Here is a 5,549-nt window from a genome sequence, read left to right on the forward strand (position 1 = left end):
GATCTAACCCTTTGTGGTTTCACATTTCCTTAGTAAATGGCTAAAAACCAAACCGTCGCAAATACGGTTTGACTTTAAAATAACTCAGTAATGGATCAGTCTTATGACTAATCAAAAGTGGTTATGAGTTGGTATTTATGTGGGTAATAAACCTCTAAAAGGGTTCCCCCTGATCACCACTCTAACCATGTCAAATATCGAGTCAAACGTGCGGTTAAAAAGTCAACAGAAAGCTATTTTAGCAATTTATGCCTAATCTGTAATGTATATGTTATGAAACCTGTTTTGACACTTATAAAACATGATATTAAGTATATAAACTTGTTTGCGCTCGTTTGAATCGATCATTTGCTATATTGACCCGGTTCGGAGCCGAATGTCGCAAAAGTTTGACTTTTGCTTTGACTTCAGTTCTGACCCGTTTTGGTGAGGTATAGATATACCTTAGGACTCTCTTAGGACCAGGTCACATGTCGGTATAAACCTCTGTGATCGGTTCATGAGTTATCCGAGTCTTTTGCGCATTTCCGTCATTCGCCTAAAAGTTGACCGTAACGGCCTTTTGAAATTTAAACGAGTAATTCGGACGCGTGAACGGACCAGAACCTTGCTTATTAAATTATAAGCATGTCCTTATAGTTTCACGTCAATCCGAGGTCTAGAATGAGAGTTATGCTAAATGGCGCATTTAAAGTAAACTTTAGTAATTAACGGCGCAATTAGCATAACACCTATCTAAACCAAGATTTCGTCACCAAAACTTTTACCCACTGTATTAAAATAATATTTTGGAAATTTTAAAGATTTTTAATAATTTTTACCTCGCTCATAACCTGCGGTTATGGCTACGGTTCGGTAAATACCGAATATGCCCTTTTCGGCCAAAACATGAGTTCTACAAGGTCTTTTGACCCGATTCCAGTTGCTACTGATTTTAAATAATAAATAAAGTATTTTAAGCTTTATAAGCTATTCGGGAAACTCAGATTTCCTGTAGAACTCGAAAAGCTCTTTAAAAGTCTTTAAAATGACCGAAAAGCCCCTACGGGGCATAATATTCACTTAAACTCGTTACGGGCATCACGGAAGGTATCCTACTGATACCACAACCTCTTTAAGGCATATTGACTTAGGAAATAAGCGTACGACTCTCATGGTTAACCGTTTCGCCTATTGCGCGCACGGTTCGGCTTATGAAACTAGTTTTCATAAATTAGCCGATACGGGTCAAATTATATTATTTGAACCCCAAAATCCAGATTGTGAACCATAAACCCATATAAAACAAGTCTCTGAACTTGTTGGGTCAGAATCGCACTCCATTCTCGGTTTTCGCCGTTTCGCGCGATTAAACCATATCTATATATATCGGAACCAATCGGTCTAGGCCACGGCCATTATAACGACTCGTTAGGATTCTAAGAGGTTAATTAAAACCTTCGTTCCAGATTAGGAGCCCCAGTAAAAGCTATCGGTGATTTAATCCAAATTAAGGAAATATACTTGCAAAGGTAAATACTTTAACTTATTTCCCCTATATGGGCTTGGGTTACGGTATATTAATACCGCTTGATTGAGCATTATATTCTTCCATCGCTTAGGTGGTTAATCAAATAATATGATCGGCTCATTTAAACAGTTTTGTTTCTTAAAAGCCTTTGGGGGGTTTAATGACCGTTGTCCCGGATATCCTTGGCATCATTTTACGAAATGGCCACGACCATCGACATCCCGGTGTAGGCGTACACCCGGTATATATTGTCGACATTAAATTAAAAGACGTAGCCGTTGGTTTTTATACTACGGTTTTACGCAATGTGGTGTGTCTATAAATCTTTAACCCGGCACGACCCGGGCTACTGAACGCATAAAAGAACATGTAAAACGTTCACAAGATTTTATTATAATTTTCCCAAGTTATAAAAGAGTTTGTGCCTTGTGCATTCAAATCAATTTTAATAAACATTTTCAAATGTGTCAGTTGAATGTATTTACCAGTGTAAACTGACGTATTTTCCCCAAAAAGATTAAGTGCAGGTACTATACGAAATGGGCTGGTAATAGCTTCCTAAGCATCACGAATAGTCTCGCGAACTCGATGCCGTATCTGAATGAACAATATTTATTACTTTTTGATCCGCTGTGGATATATTCAACTTCTGTAATACATTTGATATTACAACCAGAGGTTGAAGTTTATATATTTATCTTAAGCTTCCGCTGTGCATTATATAATTGTGTGGTTTGACTATATTGTTGCCAACATCGTCACGGTAATCCCCCACCGGGCCCACCGGTGAGACACGTGGAAATCGGGGTGTGACAACCTGGCAGATGCTAATGCTATATTTATATGATATTGAAAATGAGGTGTGTCGATTAATCATGTACCGGCGTTTAGTTCTGGTCCCCAACCGTATTGATTAGCATGTAAAACCAGTAACAATAGATATAGTTTGTCCCAAGTTATTTAAAAAAATGATATACCAAATGGTATCAAATTCATTTTGAAAAGATTTTCAAAAGAGTCATTTAATTGTATTTAGCCATGAAAACTAACGTATTTTTCAAAAGACTAAGCGCAAGTTATATAGCAAGTACGGAATAGCCTAGAGCTGCTTGGTCTTTAACCATTGTAAATTACAACTCCATGGAAAAGAGCCTATTAGTCTCAAGTCTTATTTTATAACATTCGATCCTCCCGTGGATCTTTTAGTACGAACATCTTGTAATAATTTTGTACTTCGTTTTCTGTTTATACTTTGTATAATTTAATCTAATTCTCATATTCCGCCCTGCTTTGTGATTACTAATATCAAGCGTCACACATATACCCCAAGTCTGGGCCAACCGGGAAATCAGGGTGTAACAGTTTAAATTTGGTTTGTGTTGTGTTGTGTTGTGTTGTGTTGTGTTATGTTGTGTTGAGTTGTGTGGTGGATTTGGGTTTATTTGTTGAAGATGAAAAAGAGGAGGAAGAAGATTGGGATGATAGAGATGGAGATTAGATGTGTGAAATTACCAAAATACCCTATGACCTGACGGTCAAACTAACGAATCTTAACAGAGGGACTTATAGTGTAGGGCTTTTCAAAGGGCGGGGACTCAGACATTGAAAAATTCCTTGTAGGGACTGAAGCTTACACCTCCATAAACATTAGGGACACATATTGCACTTTACTCTTAACTTTAAAATTAACATTTTTCATTTCTAAAATCCAAAATATAAACTTTAAGGATGGAACGTTAACCCAGTTATTAAATGGGCCATGTTCAGATTAACTCATCTATTATACACGTCATGTTCAAATTGACCTGTTTAATAACACGGGTCGTATTAACCAACCCAATTCCTATATTTCTATGTACAGTGTTCGGATTATATCAGAATTAGTACCCCTGTCTACAATCATATACTCTTTAGTATAATTCATCATAGTTTACTATTGGTCATTTGAACTCAATATTTATTGTTCATGGTTTTGAATACTAATATTGAAGTTCAAATACAGCTTCATAGCAGACGCAACCTATACAAAAAAGCGTGAATCCTAAATTGTTTTATAAATAAACATATGATTTTAAGTATTTGATTTTAAATATATGGAGATGATCAAATAGGAAGTATAGTTTGGTTAGGAAGGATAGGAAGCAATGAGGTTGTGACATGTGGCAAACTTGAAAAATAAAGGGGAAGGATATTTTAGTTAATCTTATCACATCTTCTCCCTTCATCTTTCCCTGCAACTTCATGTAACAACCCTCACCTGAAACTATAAATTATTATTTTATTCATCCAATAGGAAACCCTAATTGAGACATCCAAGTGATTCTGCACAAACTCTAAAAATTTCAGAACAATCGGAATCAGGATCAGGGCCCCTAAAACTCAGGGGGGGGGGTAAACCCTAGTTGACGATTATCCCTATTAAACGTTGTCAAAATCTAAATTTTCGAAATTGTTGACTCATCCAGGCTAGTCCCACACGCGGCAAGTCTTTAGTGATTAGGTGTCCCTTACGGACCGTAAGGGATACTGCTTACGGTCCGTAAGCGTGTCAAATTTCGTGTATAAATAGCCGACATTGGCACTTGAATTCTGGCATTAAATCGACGAAGAAATTCATTTTAGGCACTGAGTTACGTTCTGTTCACCACAATTAACACACACGATTCACGAATCGCTGCCGCGGAACAGGGTAATAACTCGATCGCTATTACGATTCAAAGTCCGATCGATTATAACTATCCAACGATTGTTTGAGTGCTGCTCAAATTGAGTTATACTTTGTTATTCATCGTGATTTCGACTTGAATGTTTGAGTGCTGTCCGAACTTGGGCTATACTCTGTCATTCATTGTGAATCCGCTGAATTGTTAAGTATTGCACTTATAAATCGTTGTGAGGGTTTTATCTCGTGATTGTCGTTAAAGTTGAATTGAGTTAATACACTAATACGCGTTCCATTGTATCTAGAAATTAGAACTCGTAAGTAAGGAGCTGCTAGAGTACTTAATAGCTAAGTAAACTTAATAATTAAATAAACTTAGCAGTTAGGTTAGCTGAGTAGATTAATTAATCTATTAATTAAGATTAAGCAAGATTAATTAAGCTAAGTAAGATTAATTAATCAGCTAAGTAAGATTTATGAAAAACCTAAATAAATAAATATATATATATATATATATATATATATATATATATATATATATATATATATATATAAAATAGATAATATCAAAGGAAGGTGCTAGGAAGGTGTAAGAAGATAGATATCTGTGGATAGGAAGCTTCCTAGAAAATGCATAAGTGACTTCCTAGAAATACAAGGGAAACTTCCTAGAAATTTCCTATTTCCTACCTATAAATAGGAAGCTTAGGATTCATTTTTCTTTGCTCATTTCTTTTCTTCTTTTCTCTATACGTTGGTGTTCTAACCAATAATCACCAATGCGATGTTCTGTCCGATCGATTCAGGAACCAACTAACGGATGCCAAAGTGCTATACTTTGAGAGTTCGTTAAACGGATGCCAAAGCACAATACTTTGTGATTTCGGTAAACGGAATCCAAAGTGTTACACTTTGTGAAATTCGTTAAGGTTCGAATCTCATGACTACCGTTAAGGTTTGATTTGGGGTTTTACACTTAACCTTATGAAAGGTATGTATATTACAACATGTGAAATATATAATATAGATATGTATATCTATAAGGAATTCCAAAAATCAGTTAAGAATAAAGCACAAGCATATGTGTCAATAATAAATATAGATTTCTTTATCAGGAATCCCTCGCATATATCTTTAATTTCGATGTCAAACATTCTTTCGTTTGATCATCTACCTCGTAATTCGTGCAACAAAATAATACTGGAAACCCATTAAGTTGGGACACCATAAAAAATATATGAATTTCCAATGCGTTACCATAAACTATTAACGCAAGTAAGAAGCATATAAAGTTGTGCTAGTGCACAAGAAAACACATGAAACTTAAATTATATGTCCACAGACGTCAAAGTTATCACACACGACTTCCAAAGCAAG

Source organism: Helianthus annuus, chromosome 10 (assembly GCF_002127325.2).
Source record: "Helianthus annuus cultivar XRQ/B chromosome 10, HanXRQr2.0-SUNRISE, whole genome shotgun sequence".
Classification (NCBI taxonomy): domain Eukaryota; kingdom Viridiplantae; phylum Streptophyta; class Magnoliopsida; order Asterales; family Asteraceae; genus Helianthus; species Helianthus annuus.